At 60.4% G+C, this 21,284-nt stretch overlaps 1 protein-coding gene across 1 annotated transcript in view; it reads right to left on the bottom strand.

Moving 5' to 3' along the window:
• Window positions 1-21,284, bottom strand: part of RIMBP2 (RIMS binding protein 2) — an 88,643-nt gene that overhangs the window by 37,999 nt on the left and 29,360 nt on the right. Inside the window, exons 3-4 of the mRNA XM_090291044.1 lie at window positions 3,580-3,669; window positions 2,247-2,369 (exon numbers count right to left, since the gene is read on the bottom strand). The gene's annotated coding sequence lies outside the window, so the exon portion shown is untranslated. The remainder of the gene's footprint in view (window positions 1-2,246; window positions 2,370-3,579; window positions 3,670-21,284) is intronic.

Genomic DNA, 21,284 nt, shown 5'->3' with positions numbered 1-21,284 from the left:
GCACTTGACACGAGGGGCCCCTCCTTCGTGGCACTTTCTCTGCTCCTGCCCGGGAGCCACACACACGCCTGGTTTCCCCTCCTGCTGGTCCCCAGATGCCACACTTCTCCTGGGAGGGGAGCTGCAGTCACCCACACGTGCCACGAGCCTCTGCAGTTCCCGTGGCGCCGGGGTTCTCCCAGAGCGTCTGAAGCCCCCGCCTTTCACCCCACGACAAACGCCCCCAAACTCCTAACATGTGGCTTCCACCTCCGTCTACAGGTGCCGTCCCCACTCCGAGGGCACGTGCCACGCACCACAGGGACACCTCACACCGGGGCAGCCCCGAGGCCCACAGCACCACAGCGCCTGCCCACACGGCTCTGCCGGGCAGCGTTTATTTTTAAAGCCGTGCTATTTACGGCAGGATGTCGACATCAGCACCAGCACTGAAGTAGCCTACAAATGTCACCGAGCTGCTTCTCCGGGGAGCTCAGATGTGACAGGAGAGAAGGGACGCGGAGCAACTGAGTCACCTCCTTAACGTCAGATCCACAGGGGACGCGTCTCCTGCCTGCACCCGGCCCTGCCTGGGTGAAGAAATTAAGAAAAACTCACTTCCCTTCTCAGGAGTTACCAGGGACGCTCTTGCACTGATTCATGCCCTCAGGAACTGCCCGTGCCCTGGCTTGGGTTTGAACCCGCAACCTTGGCACAGGGGGATGATGCTCCACCACCAGAGCTCCCTGGCGACGTGGTAAGTGTCACGTGAGGGGTGCGTGGCGCACAGGAGAAAGAAGGAAGCGTCCAGTGTGCTGGCGGGACCCCTGGAGCAAACCCAGCGCTGACAGCGTCCCCGTCTTCAAACAAGAAAGGGAGGCATGTACCTTCGTCCGGGCTCCACGGCGCGTGACCCCCGCCCTGCTGTGGAGGTCAGACTCATCCATGACAAGAATTCCTGCGAGTGTTGGAAGCTGAGGTGCGTCTTTGTTCTCACGTTGCTTCCTGTGAGCGTTTTCCCGATGACCAGGGAGCCGACGCCTGACGTGCACAGCTCTGGGCCGAGCGGCCGGTCGGGGCTGCGCGTTGACGAGCAGGTGGTCCCCAGAGAGAGTCCCGCGGTCACAGCGCACTCTGTCACCAGGCGATCCCCTGACCCCCAACGGCCCGACCCAAGTGTCCCCAGCATTACTCACCCAAAACCTGGCACGCTCGCCCTCAGTGGCGCCAGCGCCTCCACCTGCCACGGCCCCGCCCTGCCCACCAGCCGATCCTGTTGCTTCTGCCCTGAAACCAACCCAGGACCCAACACCTCCTCCCCATCGCGCTTCCAGAACGTCGCCCCCGACCCCGGTCCCTGCGTCCATGGCTGCCCCACATGTCCCCCTCACTGTGGCCCCTGCAGTGACGCTGCACAAACGAGGCGCAGATCGGTCATCAGCTCTCAGTCGCTCTGTGTCCACGCGCTTGGTGGGCAAGCGCCCGGCTCCCGCGTCCCGCAGATGGCCTGGGCCTCACTTGGGCTCATGGATGTGACACAAGGGACAGTGCCACCCTGGCCTAGCCCTTATGAGGACCTCACGGGGTCTCCATGCGTCTGCCCCTCCAGACCCCACACCCTCCCCTCCCGAACGCAGTACAGCTACCCAGACCCTGGAAGTCCCGCCCCAAAGTCCCCGAGCTCACCCCGAGCTCCTGCACAGTCTCCTCCCCAACCTTCTCCCAAGGGCATGTGACACCCTCCTGTATCCACCACTGGACGGGGCGGGGGCACCAAGGCGAGGGCTGTGCACAGAGCAGGGTGGACAGGACCTGCCAGAGAGCTCATTCGGCTCGACTCAGTGACATCAGACACTGAAGGCGACCCCCGCCCAGCAGAAGAGCGCGGGGAGACCCCTGTTCCCAGTGCCCTGACACAGCGGGTTTCTGACTTGGTAACGAAAGCCGTTACATTCATGTCGTTTGAAAAACCGACGGAGATGCCTCCGCTCTCCACGGAAGGCAGCCCCCCTGCCGCCCGGGACGGCTGCCTACCCTCTCCCGCTCAGCTGTGTTTAGCAGCCTAAGAAATGGGAATGCATAATTGGTTTCTCGGGATCACTTCCAGAAACACTTGAATTTTGTCATTTATCACATTTTATACCATAAAAAGGGTGAAAACAGCACCAAGAGCCCTGAATTTTTATGACAAAGAAGAGTTCCAACCCCGTTCTGCTCAGGACCCCCCCTCCCGCGGACCCTCGGGAGAGCAGGGGAGGGCGTCCCACCTTTAGGACCTGTTCTAGGTTCTCCAGCTTGGCGCGCAGCTGGTGCTTCTCCTTCACGGCCAAGTCGCGTTCCCGGGTCACGACAGCGAGCGTGTGGCTGAGCCGGGCATACTCCGCTCTCACCTGCAGGCAGCCGCGGTGAGAGAGGGGGGCTGGTTACACTCGGTAGGAGCCGCGGGCATCGTCCCCGGCCAGCGGGCACTTCCTCTCTAACTTCTCCGTGTGCGGCCCTCCCCGCCAGCTTCGCGTCCTGGTCCTCGGGGTGGGTCCCCTCCCGCTGGTGAATACACAGACCAAGGGCTGGCCAATCAGCACCCCTCTCCTGCTTCACCCCGCCCACAGCCCGTGATTGGCTCAGGACTGAGGGTGTGCCCCAGCCTGGCCAGTCAGTGTGACTCCAACCCTCAGTAGTGATTGGTGGGACAGGGGCACGTGACCCAACTGCATCCCCGGTGAGTGGGGTGTTACACGTGGAGCCTGGGGCAGACTCTCTTTTTCCCGGTGAACTTGGGAAGTTGAGGACAAAGTCTACAGCTGAGGTGCCATTTGCCATCGAAAGGGAATGACCCATCTGAGAAAAGAGCCAACGAAATGGATGTGGCACCAGGAGATGCAGAGGAAGAAGCAGTGTCCTTTTGACATCATTTGAGCGCCTGGATCAAGCTCTGCCTGAAGCTGATATTTTCCTTTCTGTGCACATGGGCCATGAGAGTCCCTTTGCTTGCTCACACTGGTTGGAAATGTGTTCTGTCTCTTTGAATTGAAAGTCTTAAGAGATACAACAGTGTCACCCGAATTGTCCAGGATACCTTTTGTCTAAAAATTTCACCCATCTTAAAAGTGGGTAAAAATGGCAACAAGGCTCCATGTGGATTAGAATGATGGCTGCTCCACTAACCTTGGGAGCCTCGTCCATTTTCAGACACGACCCCCAGAAGTTGCCTGGGGGCCCCTCACTCGAGGTCTCTGCAGTGGCTTCTTTGGAAAAGAGCAGGGCACACCGCAGTGAGGAGTCGCCCTGGTTTGACCCCCAGTTCCTTCTCCTTGGGCCACACGGTAGCCCATTCCTTCCCCCGGCTCACCCCTGGGGCGGCGGGAGTCAGGATTCCCTTCCTGTTTAAGGCTCCATCACCGTGGACTGTGGGGACAGACCTCACTGTGTCTGTCCTTCACCCGCTGACAGGCTGACGCTCGGGCTGCCTCCGTGTTCCAGCCTCTGCGACGATGGTGCTGTGAACACGCGTGTGCAGACCCAGAGGCAGAACAGCTGGATCGCCGGTCCCCTCCCGCCCCGCGCCCCCGCCTCCTGTGGCCTGGTGGCGGTGTGAGTTACCTGGTCCGGCTGCCAGGCCCTCGCGGGCAGGCCTGCATGCTGGAGTCTCAGGCGAACCGCTCCCTGGGCGGCGGCCGTCTGCTCATTTTCCTAGGACAAGAGGAAAGGGCACCGTGAGTGACGCCCCGGCCCTCGGAGGCGAGCTGGAGCGCGGCCGGTCAGAGTCTGATTTGAAATTAGACCCGGGGCCAGTGTGGCTGAACCCACCGGCATGGAGGGTGGGGCGGGTTTTCTTCTGCCCGAGCCCCGAGCTTCCTGCTTGACAGGAGGGCAGGGACCACACCTCACAAGGACGCTGGACGAATGTAATAACGTGTAACAGGCACACAGTGGAGCCCAGCAGACAGGCCTCGTCCACACGTGGCCTGCTTACCTGCCTCCCACCTCTGTGTCCGAGAGACGGCAGGCCCCGCACCAGGTGGAGTTCGTCAGGCGTCCCCGCCCTGCCCCACAGACGCCGCTCCTGGCGACCGGCCGCGGTCAGCACGAGAGAACGCTTCAAAGGCCTGTCCGCTCAGAAGCACGGCAGCCACCTGTGAGGACTACGACTCCGAGTCCAGAAACAGGCAGGGAGGGTCGGGAGCCCCTTTGGAAGGACAGGCGGGGCCCGCAGGTTCCCAGAGGCAGGACCTGAGCGCCGATGTTCAGAGCCACCCGAGGCTGAGGCCCGAGATCGGCCGCCCACGCCCGGGGACGCTGAGCACGTGCAGTGACACTGCCCGGACCCCCAGCTCGGACACCACCCCCCACAGAGGCAGAGGGAGCGGCCCAGCGGCTCGGCAGGGCAGGGGCGCCAGGCGGGGCCACAGTAACTGAAAAGAGGTGAGACGGGGCCAGCACAGTGGGAGACGGTGAGGTTAGCGCCTCCCGTTAGGCTGAGTCTGAGAACAGAAGTCCCCGAAAACAGAAAGAAAGCTCGCCCTACTAAAGTGAGCCAACACAGCGGGCCATCAGAAGGACCTACTCCCGAGGACAGGGGAGTAGCAAAGCGACCTGGAAGTGACCTCTGGAGCGGGCTGAGGGTCGTCCCCGAGAGCGACGCAGGAACGACTGCCATGCAAAAGGAGTCAGAGAGAGGCACTGGGGACCGTGAGTGGCCCACGGGGCACAGCGACCAGCAACTGCCTCCTTTTCCCTGTTTGCCTGACCCCGCCGTGTGTTCTCTGTCCATGTCCCACATGGGCACGCACGTCCCGCACCGTCAGGCGAGTCCCCATGGCCCTGTGCACGCTCCGCTCACGCAGCAGGAAGGGGTGGGGCCTGCAGGCCCCCACTCAGTGTCTCCACCCTCCGCCGCGAGCACCCCGGCGCCTGCCTCTTGGCGCCCGCCACGTTTCCAGGGATGAGACATGGGGAAGCAGCGCCCACACTCCTCACCCGTGGGGACGAGAGTGCCCCGGCCTGCGGGAGAGTGCTTGCTGATGTGACGGTCACCTCGCTTCCCCTGACATGTCCCCCCGGTCATGCACCCATCCTGGTCTGTCTCAGGCAAAGCAAGTGGCCAGATCTGGACCGCTGCCCTCTGAGCTCTGAGGACACACGTGCCTCCCCAACCAGACGCTGTGACGATTCCATGGGACAGTCCTCATGGAGCCCCGGGCACACGTGCCTGCACACGACCGCGGCTCAGAGCGCGGCCCCTCCCTCCCGAAGGCGCCCCTGTCTGCCCACGGCTCCCGCCGGTTCCTGCCAGGACTGTCCTGGCACCGCGCCCAGAAGCGGGGGCGGCGAGAAGGACACATCAGGCAGAACGGGGCTGACGTGTCACCCGGCCGCCGGTGGCTGCAGAAGCATCACTTAGAGCCCCTCCCTGTGACTCGGGGTCAGTGCTGGGGCTGATAAAATCAGTCTTCCCAAGGAAAAGAGCTCAGGATGTCGACCCGGCCCAGGAACACGGGTCCACGGTGCCACCAGGCAAAGCGAGAGAAACAACCGTTTCTTCATGGCACCATTTGCCTGAACGGGCGCAAGCACCGCGTCCCTCGGGGCCCCACACACGCCTGGCCCCCCCACTGTGAGAGGCCAGCCACAGGAGAGCTGCTGAAGCCCAACGATCCTCAGGACAAGCAGCCTCGCCTGCAGGTCAAGACCACCAACCCCCAGCAGGTGCCCAGGAAGCGCGCAGAGCAGAGCGAGCAGGCCCACCGGGGCCCCGGCAGGCTGCGTGGTTCGCTCACCACAGACCAGCGTCTCACTCATCCCCACGTGCTGCTCACCCCTGGAAAGGCCACAGGGTGAGACCCTGTCCCCAGGGATGCAGTCACAGCACTGCGGTCCTCCCGCCCCACCCCCTCTGGGGACCACTCGGATGCCCCTCTGCCAGGCGGGGAATTCAGAACCTGCTGCTCCAGCTGCTGATCTGATTCAGATGCTGAAAAGCAGCAGGACAGACCCTGATGGCTCCCACCACGGACAGTGACCGGAACTGCGCGCCCAGGGACGCTCTCTGCCCTGAGAGCACAGAGCCCTGCCGGAAGAATCAGCACCAGCAAAGAAATGCTGCCAAGCTGACCACAGACCACCTTACGGACCGGCCGCGTGCCCGAGACCACAGGCCCCCAAAGACATGGGCTTGGAGCAGGCGCGGTGGCCCCAGCCAGGCCAGCGGGAGCTGGGTGACGCCACAGATGCTCCAGGAGCAAAGGCTGTGCAGGAGTCTGAGGGACGCCAGGTGCGGAACGCCAAGCCCGTTCACAGCCGACTGCCGACACCCCTTTCTCACTGCAAAGGAGAACTTCGCTTTGGTAAGACAATACCATCCGACACACCAAGTCACAGCAAGTCTGAGTTTCGAACTTACTGCCTGTCCCATTTTCCCCCTCTAATCTGTTCATTCATTTTAGCTTTATGGTTTACAAAAGCTGTAAAAATGTTATAGACCACTTTCATCCCTGACTCATGTAATTACTTTATGAATTATAAACATGTAATCACATTAGGTTCAAATACAATATAGACTATGTCATTGTAATATGCAAGGCTACTGCAACCATCTTATATAAGAATGATGTGATCATCACCAATTATAACATATAATAAGAATTATTTAAGTCAACCCTGGGAGGTGTCTGGTCCTATTTTCCTTTCCGAAAAGGCTTCCTAAGTGGTCAGAGAATGAAGGCACGGGCGGAGGAGGGAGTGGGGCGGGGTGGCGGGAAGGGAGGAAACTATGGTGTCGGGGAGCCGGGCTGGCAGTCGGAAGGGGGGCCTGGGAAACCCTGGCGTGCCCTGTCCGTGGTCCTGACGCTACGGGGCCGCCCGCTCCGGCCCCTGTGATCACGGCCCCAAACAGTGGGCTAAGAGGTCGCAGGGAGTGGACAGGTCCCAGGGCGCCGAGACCTGGCTTGGAGGCCAGACCCCACCACTCAGCCAGCGTGACGTGGGGCAAGTCGCTGAGCTCCTGTGAGGACTCCTGGCACATGACTGCACCTCGCAGGCTGTCATGTGAGTAACGGGCCGCCAGGGACGACAGCGCCTGGTTTCCTGCCGCACTCTGGGCTGGGGGCAGCGGGGACAGACCGGCCCCCCCAGTCCCGCCTGCGTTCAGGGAAAGCTGTGACCTTGTCCAGATGCAACAGTGACACACGCGCCCTTCTGACCTGCTTGACATTCAGGCGTCAAACAAACGCCATCGATACGACTACAGAGAAGCGCACTGGGGCCCCTGAAGGCTGTTTCCTAGCGCAGGTCAGACACAAACTCGTGCGGGAAAACAATGTGCTCGGCAGGTCGCAGTGAAAGCTCACGGCCGGGAGACACATCTGAATGTCACATGAAGCTTCTCTCGATCAATGAGCTCCAGCCACTTACAGGCACTTGCAACATACACTCTGTCCCACTCCTGGGAAATAACACAGTTAAGTTTATGTTGGAGTCCCGCTGCCGCAGGACACAGGCGGCCCCGAAGACGGCTCTTCTCCAGCCACAACAGCTGGGCTGGGCCTCGCAGAACGGCCTCGCAGGGGAGGGGGCGAGGGGAGAGGAGAGGACAGTGACAAGGCCACCTGGCTGGGGAGCTAGGAAAGGTGGCACCTTGTACCTTGCTGGTGGGGACATAAAATAGCGCAGCCACAGTGGAAAGGTTTGATGGTTCCCCAGACGAGTTCCACAGCATCACCCTGAGACCCAGTAACTCCATGCGCAGGAACATACTGAGCCCCAAGAACTGAAAACCAGCGTTCAGACAAATGCTGAGTGTTCACTGCAGCACAATTCACAGCAGCCAAGGTGCCCACCAGCTGACAGATGGACAAACACACGATGGACGGTGACTCAGCCGTGAGCGGGGACGGAGCTCTGACACCAGGTACCGTGTGGAGGACCCTCGAGAACAGGGCACTGCGTGAGAGACACCAGACACAAAAGGCCCCATGTTTGTGTACACAGGATATAAAATGTCAAAAATAGGTAAATGCGTGGAAACAGGCTAATGGTGGCCAGGAGCTGGGGACGGATGGGGAGGGGCAGTGAATGGGGATGGGTCTCCCTTTGGGGTAATGACAGCATTTTGGAACTAGACTGGCCTATGTCCCACTATACTGCCCTGTAAAATGGCCAGTTTTAGGTCATGAGGATTTTACCTCAATTACAAAAATAATTGAAGATGGCGCCCAGCCCCCCAGCCACAGGGCCTGAGTGCTGCGGGAGGAGAATATGTCTCCTCGGAGAGATGCTCGGGATGGCCGGGCCCTGGATGCAAACACCCACGGCGCCCGGTGACCTGCACACCTCCCCACAGCCAGAGGGAAAAGCCAGGCTTGTGAGCTGCATCTCCAAGTGGCTCCTGCCGAAGGGATGTCCAGGGTCACTTCTGTGTGATTTAAGCATAACCTGCTGATTTCAGAGCTGAACTTCTGCATAAAATGTGACTTGCCATACACCACTCACCATATACAACATGCATACTAATGTATAACTACGTCCCACCTACTCCCTCAAAGCCCTCAGGGACGCATGTGATAAAGGCATGTACGCAATATGGCCGTAACGACAGGAACGGAAAAGGGGAACACGTGAAAGGGCTTATACCAGCAGCTCACACACAGAGACAGTTCGCCCGTTGAACGGACACCACGTGTATGCGCTGAGTTTGTGAGCTGCTGGTGCGCAGAGGACAACTTGCCGATCGCAGCTCTGCTAAGGTGAAGGGCGAGCCTCCGGGGACCCGTCTACAAACAGCTGCTCACGCTGCCGCCGAGGCCGGGCTCGGCCGGGCAGGGCCGTGACGCTAACAAGTGTGTCAGCACGACGCGGCCACTGGCACGAGGCTGCGGCACAGCAGTGATGTCAAATCAACGAGGAACGAAAGAACGACCACTGTTGTGTGTTTTAGGGGAGAACTCACGGGGGCCACGTTCTCTGCTCTAATTTCAGGCCATCGGGGAGCTGGGGCACAAAAAGCAAACTCCGTCCTGTGACAGGGCAATCACCCCCGCAGAGCTACCTTTGACACAAACGCCCTCTTCTTCCCCAGGGCGGCCTGATAAGTAAATAAAGTCATGAAATGAAATCAGCATCGCGATACATGTTCCAAGACGAACCACACAAAGGCGGTGAGTTACGACGAGATTTGTGTCTCACGTGGGAAGTAACAAGGGCGATGAAGGTGACGGCTCAGCCAATAGCGAGAGGGTCCTGCCCCGAGACGGTGCTCTGCTGAAGTACCGCACCTGTGACGCTGACGCGGCCTCGTCAGTCCCGACGCGAGGGGTGAGACTGTCCCGTCACGTTTTCACACCAAATCCCTTGCTGATTCTGCCAGTTTGGCATAAAAATCGGCAACAAACCAGTGAGTAAAAGTGTCCATCAGGCTTCCGTCTGCACTGACTGACTGAACCTGTGCCCTGGGCTGGCTGCGCCACGTGCCCTGTCCAAGGTGCTGATTAGACAGCGGCCAGGCCGTCCCATCCTGTGGCAGCAGCTACCTCTGAGCAAATGGCACAAAGCACCTCCAGATGGGGAGAGACACCAAGAAGAATAACGGGTAGCGTTTGTGGCTAGCGGCACGCCCAAGAGGCGTCTGATCGCCTGACTAGCATTAATATTAGAGTAATGAACACACTGAACACTCTGTGTTTCAGCTGCTGTTACACACTTGACGTACATCTTCTCTTTAACAGTCACAACAGTCTTTTAAGACAGGTATTGTTATTATCGCCCCGATTTTACTATGTAGATGGGGAGGTTCAGGTTAACACTTGACCCAGGGCACAGAGCCACCGGGTGGTAGTGCTGGGCCCTGAACAGACCTCTCTCTCCCCCCACACTCCGCCCGGGGAAGCTGCGCCTGGACTCATTGGCTGGTGGTGGGCTCCTGACCGCTGACGTGCGTGGGCGTTAAGGACTCCAGGTTCCCGAGGTGACAGGAAGAGATCCAAGGACAGAAGTCATCAGCGATCACCCATGCATGCAGTGGACAGTCCCAGGTCCCACGTAGGAAGAGAGGGCAGTGTCACCCCACTGACCCCAAGAGTTTAATAGAGACAGAAAGAAGAAGTAAAAAATAACAAGGACAGGGACCCCGGGGCAGACACAGGGACCCGACGTCCAATTCCCACGCCATCTCTTCCCCGCAGTGGGACCTGAGGCCAGTCACAGCCACCGTGACCTGCAGCTTCCCCCGCTCTACCCACCATGTAGGCGTCTGGGGGCCCCAACGACACGACTCAGATGAAATGCTTCCCACGGGGCCTGGCCCGCGGCCAGCGCTCGGAAATGCTACAGGTTCTCCCCACTGTGTGCCGTCCCCGCGCCCCGTCAGCAAGTTCCTGAGACCCAAACACACCGACGGGAAACCTCACATTTGTGGTCATGAAAACGGGTATGACATGCTGTCCCCCCCAGGGCGACCCGATGACCCTCGCTCGCAGGTTCAGTGACAGTGACGGAGGCCTAAGAATCAAAGTAAAAATGAGGGCACGGTTGACAAATGCCTAACCCTTCCCTTACTCACGGGGCCGAGGTTTGCGTGTCGGGCACGTGCTGCCACTCAGAACACTGTCCAAATCCGCGCCAACTCGGGCTCACGGTGACGACTCCGGGAGGCACCTGCCACGCCCGCTTCCACATGAAGGAAAGCCGGGACCGGACGTGTCCGGTGGTGGCCCGAGGTCACACGCTGGGACTTGGTCCCAGCAGCCTGGCCCCGGGTCTGGGCACGGGACTGCCACCCTGCTGGCTGCCCGGGTAACTCCTGCTGCCGGGAGGCCAAAGCAGGAGGCCACGCCTGCTGAACACCCACACTCGGCACAAAGGCTGCAGGGAAGCTTCCGAAAGGCCGCGGCAGCCTCCGGTTACGGCAGCGATGAGACAGAACGGGGCGGGATGCGTTTACTTATGCCTCCCTGTCCTGGACACAGGCGACTTCGGGTGCTTGTGCTGAACCTCGGGAGTTTATTCCACGTAATGAACCCCAGGCTCACAGAGGCGGCTCTGAGCACACACCAGTGCCTTTCATCGGCGGGCAGAGATGTGGGTATATTACCGAAAATAATAGTGTAAACGGATCTGTGTTACAGGAAAAAATTAAACGTGTTAAAATTTAACAAAGGACCTATCTCGGGGTGCGGCAGTGAGCTATTTAACCAGCAGCCTCTGATGTAGGGGAGGCATTTTTCCCTGATGTTTTTATGGCTTTGACCTTGGGAGGATTTCTATATAAAAACATAAAAGCTGCCCATGCAGAAGCCAGCCCATAAACCAGGGGCAGGAGCGAGGTGGAGTCCTTGCAAACACTGCTCCGCGTTTGGCAGAAGTTCATAATCATCTGTGTCTGCTTTGAGCAATAATCGCAGAAGGCCGGCAGCCCTCAGAAACACGCCTCCCAGCCGGGCTCAGTGCACAAGAGGAAGTGGCGCCAGCAGGGACGTGGGCGGTTGTCTGGGCAACCGCAGGGCACCAGGTGAGCGCCTCTGCCCCCTGGAACTTCGGGAGGGAGGGGAGAGTGAGCGGAACGGGCAGCTCCGTGTCTGATTCTGACGGGGCCAAGGCCTGTGCACCTTGGCTTCCGGCTGAGAGGCCCTCTGTTCAGAAGGGGGGTTCTGCTGTGTGTTTTAATCCCGGCAGCAGGGGGATCTCATTCCCTCGTGGGCTAAGGCAGAGGTGCGGGGCGGCCAGCCCTCCTGGCCACGTGGTGACAGACCCACAGCCAATGGCCACAGGTGGCGTCTCAGCAGTCACGGGGGCCCGCCATCCCTGCCGGTGGTCTGCAATGTTTCTCTCTTCGCGTCAGACTAGGAGGAGTGACTGGGCTCGGGATGCCATGCCCAGGTGGCCCTGCCAGCTGGGAGCCAGACCCTCAGAGGAACGGTGTGGGGAGGGGGGGGTGAGCATCCCCGGAGCCCAGGATGGGGAGGCTGTCACCCCCACATCTGAGGGACGGGACAGGCAAGCTGGAACCTCGGGGGGGAGGTGCAGGCCTGCCAGAAACAGGGCACCTGGGGAGGCGGACCGGGGAGGAAATCCCCGACCTCCCCTGCCCCCCAGGAGGCGGGGCAGAGCACAGGCGGGGGAGGGGGATGCCAGCACACGAGGCCATCAGGTGTGAGCCTGACTCCTGGGCCCCCAGGGACAAGACCAAGAGGCCATTCGGCCCCTCTGAGCCTCGGCGTCCTGACCACACGAGACGGCTACACCCCGAAGGAATTCACACAACGGAGTCCTGACCCCAGAACCTGAGAACGCAGCCCTGATCTTAGTGGGGTCTCTGCAGACGGACTTGGCTGGGAAGGCCCCCGCGCCCCCCGAGCGGGCCCTGGCCTGAGCCCCCACCTGTGCCCGCGTCTGCACAGAGGCCAGTGCTGTGCGCCGGGCTGTCGCGTCCTACACCCGGGGCACCAGGCACAGGACGCGGCCCCCGCCCAACGCCACTCGCCAGCCGGCCGCCCCTCGGCCTGCACTCCCGGTTCCCCCGGCAGCTGCGTCCCCAGCAAAGACTCCAGACACCAACCAAAAAGCAGCTCCTTCCCCGGGGACCCAGAAGAAAACTTCCCAGGCTCCTCCTCTGGCTTCCAGGCTGGGGCCAGGCTCCTTCTTACCGGCCCCCGGGGCTCAGACGTGGCACCAGGAAGGCAGGGCACCTCTCGCCCCGGGCCCAGGCCACTGATGCAGAAGGTGTTCGTCCTGTCGTTGATTCTTTCACAGGAAGGCCCCCCACCCTGTGAGAAGGGGGCACCCACGCGGCGTCAGAGGCTGCCGGTGCTCCCTGACAGGAGGCCCCAGCCAGTCGGCGGCAGAAGACCCCCTCCTGCTAGAACCAGCAAAGTGGCCCTGGTGACCGGCACCCCCACCGCCTCCGCTGCACACAGAGGACCCTTTACCATGAAAGCGCCCGCTGAGGGGCCGGCCCCAGAAATGGGCGGGAGGCTTCCTTCCAAGGGATAGCGTCAAGTTCAGAAGTCAGAGAGTCACGGTCCCCGGGGTCTGTGAGCGCCCCCGGCCCCTCAGCCACGTCCGCCTCAGCGCAGGCACAGTGCCGCCGCCGGGACCATGTCCACGCCACAGGGGCGTCCCGGTCACTGGGCGGCAGTGAGTTCCACCAGAGTTCTCACACCTCTGTGATTAAGAGGGAAGGGGGCTCGGTTAACTTGGGGGGGGCTAAGTGTGGGTACAGCCCATCACCTCTCCGTCTCTGTGCAAACGACCGATGCGGCTCGTGCGGCACCAACCCCACTACTGACGGCGGCACTCCTCCCGAAACCAGGTCGCGGAGAGAGCACGGCGTCTGTCCTGGGGCCTCTGTGGTCCCCTCTGCTTCTCGGGCCCCTCACTCCGGGGAGACCCAGCTGTCATGCTGTGAGCGGGGAGGCTCACGGGGACGCGTCGGTCCAACGGCCAGCAGGATCCGAGGCGCAGCGGCCAGCGAGTGAGCTGGGAGGCGACCGGGAGCTTGGCCAAAGGGAACCGTGCGTCCCAAACCCGGCGGCCACGTCTTCCCCCTCACGGGCGCCTTGAAGCCTCCCTGTCCACGGAGCACAGCGCCCCGACCGGTCCCTCCTCTCTCACTGGCTGCGTCTTTCCCAGCAAATGGAACGCGGGAAACAGATGTTACCATCGCCAGCTCACCACTACACAGAAGTGAATTTGGGGTAGTTCCAAGATGCACCCCAATTCTCACATTTCAGCTCAGGGACGAACCCTCGGCAAACATAGTAAGTTTCAGGAAGCAGTGGCAGCAACGGTCCAGACCTGACACGCACCCCACGCCCCCGCTCTGTGCCCGTGAGGCTGCAGGACACGCCCGCCACCGTCCAGCAGCGGGAGAGTCTTGAACGTGCCCAGACTGCCCTCTCACTGATGACGGCCTCCGCCTGATACAGCGGCACAGGCTACTGCAGAAAACGCATGAATGTACAAAAGCACCTGAGGGGACAACCAAACCCCTCGAGCCCACGGACGCGCCGGCGCCTTTGCTCCGGGAGGCAGAGCGTGAGCAGGGACCACCTGCGCCCCGCGTTGAAGCCTGCGTCTCCCTCTCCCTGACACTCGGCCAACGAGCCGCTTGTGCCCAGCCCGACACTGGATTTTATCCAGTTCCTTCAAAGCTGCCCTCCGAGAAGCTGGGTGCTTTATCCGCAAGAAACAACAAGTACAAAATCCTTGAGAGTGGGGCTTATCCACCAGAAACAGAAAACCAAGGCAAAGCAGCGCGGGGTCCGCCCTCTGTGCCTGCTCCCCCCGTCCCAGCCACCGAGTCCCCGTGACCTGAGACGGCCCAGCGGCGGCCGGAGGAGCTGCCCTCACCGAGGACGGTTCTTCATTGCTTTTGGAGAGAAGGAGAGAGAGAAACACGGACCGGTTGCCTTCTCTTACACTTGGTGCCCCGACCGGGAATGGAACCCACGACCTTCTGGTCTACGAGATGACCTCCAGCCCACTGAGGCACACAGGCCAGGGTGGCTGCCTCTTGAATCTCACTCAGGAGAAAAAGAGCCCTTCCTAGGGGCTCCTCGAGTCTCCCCTCACCCACCCCGTCCAGGGCCAGCCCTCTACAGAGCGTGGCCCTGACAGCAGCGGGGTTCTACTGACCCCAAGGCACGGGGGTCACCTGGGAAGAGTGGGGGGAAGCAGGAAAAAGGGGGCAGGGGGTGGTACTAGGCACCCAAGTGCCCTCTCTCCCTGCCGGACACCGTCCGGGGCGAAGGGAAGTTGAAAGGCAGGGAGGCCGCTGAGCCAGGAGTAAGTCACTGTGCGTTTAGTGACATCTAAGCCAAAATCCCTGACGGCGGAGCTCAGGGATGGGTGCGTGCAGAGAGCTGTGACCAAGGACCGAGCCGGAGGCTGGGAGCCACTCACGCTGGAGAGAAGGTGCCGTCAAGGGATTGTTGTCCTGTGTCCAGGTGTAAACCGAAGAGGGCTTTTCAAAAGCCGCTCAGAAGTCTTAAACGCAAGTGACACGAAAGGACCTGCCCTGTCAGTTCTGCATCTTCTTGGCCCTTTAGACCAGGCAACCTTCTTCCAAAACCAGGGAACCACAGACGCCTGCACCGCACCCTGCGCCCAGGCGAGCCTGTCTCAGCCAGGCATCTGGGCGGCACCTCAAAGCCAATAGCCGGCTTCAACACAAAGACACTAAACTGGCTCAAATACAAGATGGAAGAAAAGATCAAATGTGTGTCTGAATGTCACGGGGGTTGGGTTTCTATATCAAACGTGACGATGAAAAGGTCTGGGATTGGTCTCTAGTTATTAACGAGGCCGTCAAACTACACAGGAAACAAAATATCAAAACGGTAACTCGTGGCTGAGACCAACCTGGAGCCTTCATGTTCAAGGCCGATGCCCTCAGAGAGGATGAGCATGCACCCCTTCCTGCAGGACGGGCTTCACTCAGGTGAGGTCGCCGGTCAGCCTTCCACGGCCACGGCCCGCGCCTGAGTCACCCCGTGTGCTGACCGACTAGTCATCGTGGCCTGGGTGCCACCCGTCCCCCAGCTCAGCTCCCATCGACCCTGCTCAAATGTGCAACAGCTCACGCATCCACAGCGTGTGGGGGGGGGGGGGGGGGGCGGGGGGGGAGGAAATGCATCGGTTCGGGTCCAGGTGTGTCGAGTTTCACCGAGGAAGGAGCCGGCCCCACACATCTTGAACCGCTGCTTCCAGGCCCACATGTCTGGGGTCCCCACGGGTTGGCTAGGACCCTCAGAGCCTGAGCCACCCCTGCCCCCTCCAGCCCTGGGCACCCGGGTTCTGAGCAGCAGCGGGAGCTGGACCTGCAGAGGGAGGCCTGGGCCCCTGGGCACGGCGGGTAACCCTGTGTGTCACTGGGCTTGGAAGGCCGCGGCGGGACGTGGAGATGGAGCCGGAGCTGGCAGGGCCGCCGCCAGCAGCCGCGGGGCGCGGGAGCCAAGAGGCATATGTGTGCGCCACGGGCTGTAAATGGAAGCCGAGTCCTGAACGGGTCACGCTGGGAGGGAGATTAGGAACGGCCGTCCCTGCTGTCCTCGCAGGTGCAGCGTCGGCAGGCAAAGAGCTTCCCGTGGAAAGAAGCCCGAAAGCATGGCAGCAGGTCAGGCTCGTGGGGGGCTGAACGCGGGGGCAGTGGCTTCGGCCCCAAGGCGGCCTCTCTGGGTCCCTCCGCTTGGATGTGCTGAGCTGTTGGCTGTCCTGGCCAGAAGCCCCACCCGTGGCGTCTCCACTGTGGCTGTCCCCTGATGTGGGCCGCAGTCCCCACCACTCCCTGCTGCTGGTGCTTAGCAGCGACTCACATTTGGTCAGATTCCCTTGTTTCACTTCTTGACCAGCCCCCCTGGGCTTCTAGTTTACAGTCTCCAGGGGTCGCACCGGCAGAGCAGCTCCAGGGAAACGGCACGGAGACTCCCACTGCTCCGCGCTCCGGGCCCGCGGGAAGCACGCGTTCTGGGATCTGGAGACAAAGGTAAACTCTTGCAGCTGAAGCCAGAGGACAGGAAGGCCAGAAAAATATGAGGTTCCCAGCCCCCAAAGTGCGTGGCCACAGCCCTGGCGTTTCTCCTGGACACAGAGCGGGTCCGTGCTCCTGTGGAGACGGTCGCTGTCTGCCAGGAACAGCCAGCGTGATGCCCACAAACACACTTTATCTCTGGTACTTTCCAAGCGGGGTTGGTCCAGAGACTCGCCCGGAGGAGCTGGAATGGCAGAGACTCCACTTTCCATCTCACCAGCACAGCAACCCATGCCCCCGCGCCCCCCAGAAGGATCGACTCCCCTGAGCCGCTCTCTGCTTCCCACCTCTGAGGCCACAGCGTCTGCAGGGTCACACCCCCACCCCCACCCCGGCTCCAGAACGCCGCAGCCTCCCCTGGAGCTCAGCGCTCGCTGTGCAGGGACCCTGGTAACGTCACCCCTGCGTCCTGCTTCCCTCGGCCACCATGCGCCCGGCTGCAGATTCCCCACAGAGGGCCCTGCCTGCCTGCCAGCCCTGACCCCGACACTCCTCAAGGGCCCCCTCGGCCGTGCTGGGCGGCACACCCTGGGGTGACAGGCGTGTTGGCACGGGACTCGGCCCCTCACGGCGGGGTCCCAGCAGCACGCAGACCCACAGCAGCCCTGCGTCTCCCTGCACAGTCAGTCCGCGGCGCCAGAAGCCCTGCCCTCCAGGGGAAACGGACAAGCCTAACCCCTGCCTGGAGCCCCGAGGCCGCCCACTGGCGTGGGGGTGGGGGCGGGGGGCTGCAGCCCGGCAAACGCAGTTGGTCACCTCCTCTGCTTCCGGCCGGACAGGAGCTGCTGGGTAGTGGCCCAGTCATCGTGCGGAAAAGCGAGCTGCGTCATGGACTAAAAATTAACTTACTGCCCAGCCTGGCTTCTAGCCGGGTCCTTGATTGGGTTTTGTGAGGACAGTGGCGCTGAGGCCCCGGGCACCACAGAGCACAGTCCAGGGGCTCGCGTGGGCGCAGACCGGGGACTCTGCGGCGCCGTCACACTCGCGCCCGCGGGAGCGCTCCCTCCAGAGCTGCGCGGCCGTCCTGGGCACTTGGCCTGTGTTGCCCACAAGGAAGCACGGGCTCTGCGGTCTGGGTCTCCCCACAACCTGACCCACGGTGACAGTTCTGCCCTGAGGCGCCAAAGGGACACCCGCACCGTGAGCTGGGGACCAAAGCCCAGACACACCCTCTGGGTCCGGAGACTGAGTCCTGGAGCGCCCTCCTGCCCTTCAGAGGGAGCCACAGATACGAACTCGAGACGGCCCAGCACCTTCTCCTCGGCCTGAACTGACAGCCTGTGCAGACCTCCGCCCTGCGGCAGCGAGGTCAACGAGAAGGTGAAGCGATCCAAAGCCGCAGGAAACGGGGTACCCGGCCGCGACAGCCGCCTGATGTTCCTCGACGCAGACACAGCCGGCCCCGACCCACGGGCCTGAGTTGTCGGACGTGGTCCGCACATCAGTCCAATTTCTACATGAAGACGCAATGCAAAGCCTGCAATGATGCGCTGGGCCGGGGGCCCGGGCACCGGGAAGCCCTCACGGGGAGCCTGACGACGCTCCTTCCAGAGGGAGAAGGCCCTGAGGGGACATCCACGCTGGGGTCCCAGGTACCGGGCTGGTTCGGATCGTTCAGAAGAGACAGCCCCTCCATTAGGAAGGTTCCCTCGAATTCGCCACACACAGCTGAACATTGCCTCTGAGTGTTCGCATGTTTTCTTCACAGGATTTGGGCGACGCTTCCACCCCCGGGGCTGGGTCTCCGCACCTCGGTGTGGACACACGGCTTATGACCCTCTCGAATGCCAACACCGCCTCCCCTGTCATCTTCGCAGGCCACACGAGGCACCCCAACACGGACAGTCCTGCACAGGAGCCCCTGGGACACTGGTCACGGGCCACATTTCCATTCGGTCCTTTCCTGTCCTCGCTCCACTCAGACCGAACTGAAGCCCAGTCTTCACAGCGTAGGTTCTGTGCGGGGAGCCAGCGACAGAGGCGGCCGTGGCGGACATCACCATTTCCCTGGTCCTTCGTCAGCCCCTCCGGGGTGCGGTACTTACATCGGCGCTGCCTCGTCTTCAGCTGGAAGAGGCGGCAGCAGGGACAGGCCTTGACTGCAGGGCTCAGGTGCAGGGGACACACCTCAGACAGGCTCCTGGGGCAGCCGGGTTCACAGTTGTGACTGGAAGACTGTCCGATCGCTGTCCCCTCACACAGCTCTGTTCCGGCCCCACGCAGACAGGACGTCTTGTGTCCCCACTCGACATGCTGTGAATTGGGCCCCCGGGCGAGCAGGACATAGCACGCATGGCCATGTTTGAACGAACGTCCCGGTGGCGGACGGGACTTCAGAAAGAAGCTCAGGCAAAGTGCCTTCCGCGGGAGCTCTGAGGAGGAAATATCCTGATAGCTGTGTGACGTTCATGGCCTTGGGGGAGGCTCCCAGCACTGGAGAGCCACGCAGGCTGAGCGTGAACAAGGCGGGAAGAGGTGTTTCTGCCACATCCGGCGCACAGTGACCCTGCCGAAAACCCAAGGCCAGCTGTGGGGAGGGGGAGGGGCAACAAGGAGGGAGGGGGAGGGGGGAGAGAGAGCATCTGGACCCCCAGACTTTCATCAGAGACAAGGACAGGTCTTTGTCGAAAAGCCAGATGTTGACAGCTTTCTTGCTAATGAAGTTTCTGGTTTGTTTGGTTTTTTACTTTGTAGGAAGCTACCGTCAAACTGGGGCACCAAACTGGCAAAACTGGAAAACAATGTGTTTTGATTTGTGGTATTTACCTCCTCCCTCACTCGTTCACTCACTCATTCACTCACTCATTCATTCACTCACTCGCTCATTCGCTCACTCACTCATTCACTCACTCACTCATTCACTCACTCCCTCACTCACTCCCTCATTCACTCATTCACTCACTCCCTCACTCACTCATTCACTCACTCACTCATTCACTCACTTCACTCCCTCACTCACTCCCTCACTCATTCACTCACTCCCTCACTCACTCATTCACTCACTCACTCATTCACTCACTCGTTCACTCACTCACTCGTTCACTCACTCGTTCACTCACTCGTTCACTCACTCGTTCACTCACTCACTCTCATTCACTCATTCATTCACTCGTTCACGCACTCATTCACTCATTCACTCACTCACTCACTCACTCGTTCACTCACTCACTCATTCACTCATTCATTCACTCACTCACTCGTTCACTCACTCGTTCACTCACTCATTCACTCACTCGTTCACTCACTCACTCGTTCACTCACTCACTCATTCACTCACTCGTTCACTCACTCACTCGTTCACTCACTCACTCGTTCACTCACTCACTCATTCACTCACTCACTCATTCACTCGTTCACTCACTCATTCACTCACTCACTCGTTCACTCACTCACTCATTCACTCACTCACTCACTCATTCATTCACTCACTCATTCACTCACTCACTCACTCACTCATTCACTCACTCACTCATTCACTCACTCCCTCACTCACTCCCTCACTCACTCACACATTCACTCACTCACTCATTCACTCACTCACTCACACATTCACTCACTGACTCATTCACTCACTCACTCACTCACTCACACATTCACTCACTCACTCACTCATTCACTCACTCACTCATTCACTCACTCACTCACTCACTCCCTCACTCACTCACACATTCACTCACTCACTCATTCACTCACTCACACATTCACTCACTCACTCACTCACTCATTCACTCACTCACTCATTCACTCACTCCCTCACTCACTCCCTCACTCACTCATTCACTCACTCCCTCACTCACTCATTCACTCACTCACTCATTCACTCATTCCCTCACTCACTCACACATTCACTCACTCACTCATTCACTCACTCACTCACACATTCACTCACTGACTCATTCACTCACTCACTCACACATTCACTCACTCACTCACTCCCTCACTCACTCACACGTTCACTCACTCACACATTCACTCACTCATTCACTCACTCATTCCCTCATTTACTCACTCATTCACTCACTCATTCACTCACTCATTCACTCCCTCCCTCCCTCACTCACTCATCCAATCGTTTCTTCAGCCATCACACGCGCTTCCTGCTGTCAGAGAGGCACCCTGGGCGCAGGGCACTGCATACACAAGGCTGACTACCTGTCCTCGTGGGGCCCTCAGTGAGCACACAGGCCACAAGCAGCAGACAGACAGACAGCCGTGGCTGCAGGCAGCATGGTGCTCTCCATTAAAGCAAGTGCATCACAAAATCAGCTCTCACAGCCGGGGGCTGCTGTCCCGTGTCATCCAGGACTGAAATGCTGCTGTCCCCACACGACCATGTCATCGATGGCTGGCTGCTGAGCTCCCTGGGAAACAGACCCCTCAAATGCAGAGAAACCTCACGCCCCCTCCCTCCCATTTCCAGAGGGGAGCGTGCGCATCTGAGCTGCCTGCAGTCCAGGGGGCAATCAGCAGGGCAGCCAGCAGCTCTGCATCATGGGGCCTGGGGCACTCAGTGCAAACCACAGTCACTGCTCAGCTCAGACCCCTCATCTAAGAAGACACATCATCATGGGAACCAGGAGTATTCCACGGGAGCAGGTTAAAAACTAAGCCCCGCCGGCACTCACACTCCCTCCTCACCCTCCCGCACCCAGGGCTACATCTGCACCAGCGGCACTGGGCTCTGCCCACAGCGTCCGCCAGTGGCAAACCCTCCGTTGCCTGGGTACTAACTGGTGACAGGGACAAGCCCTGGCTGGTCAGCAGGTCCAACGTCCATCACCCTCAC

Source organism: Furipterus horrens, unplaced genomic scaffold, assembly GCF_987537825.1.
Source record: "Furipterus horrens unplaced genomic scaffold, mFurHor1.1.pri manual_scaffold_11, whole genome shotgun sequence".
NCBI lineage: Eukaryota > Metazoa > Chordata > Mammalia > Chiroptera > Furipteridae > Furipterus > Furipterus horrens.
The sequence above is the reverse complement of the archived record's forward strand: the minus strand, read 5'-3'. Positions and strand labels throughout refer to the sequence as shown.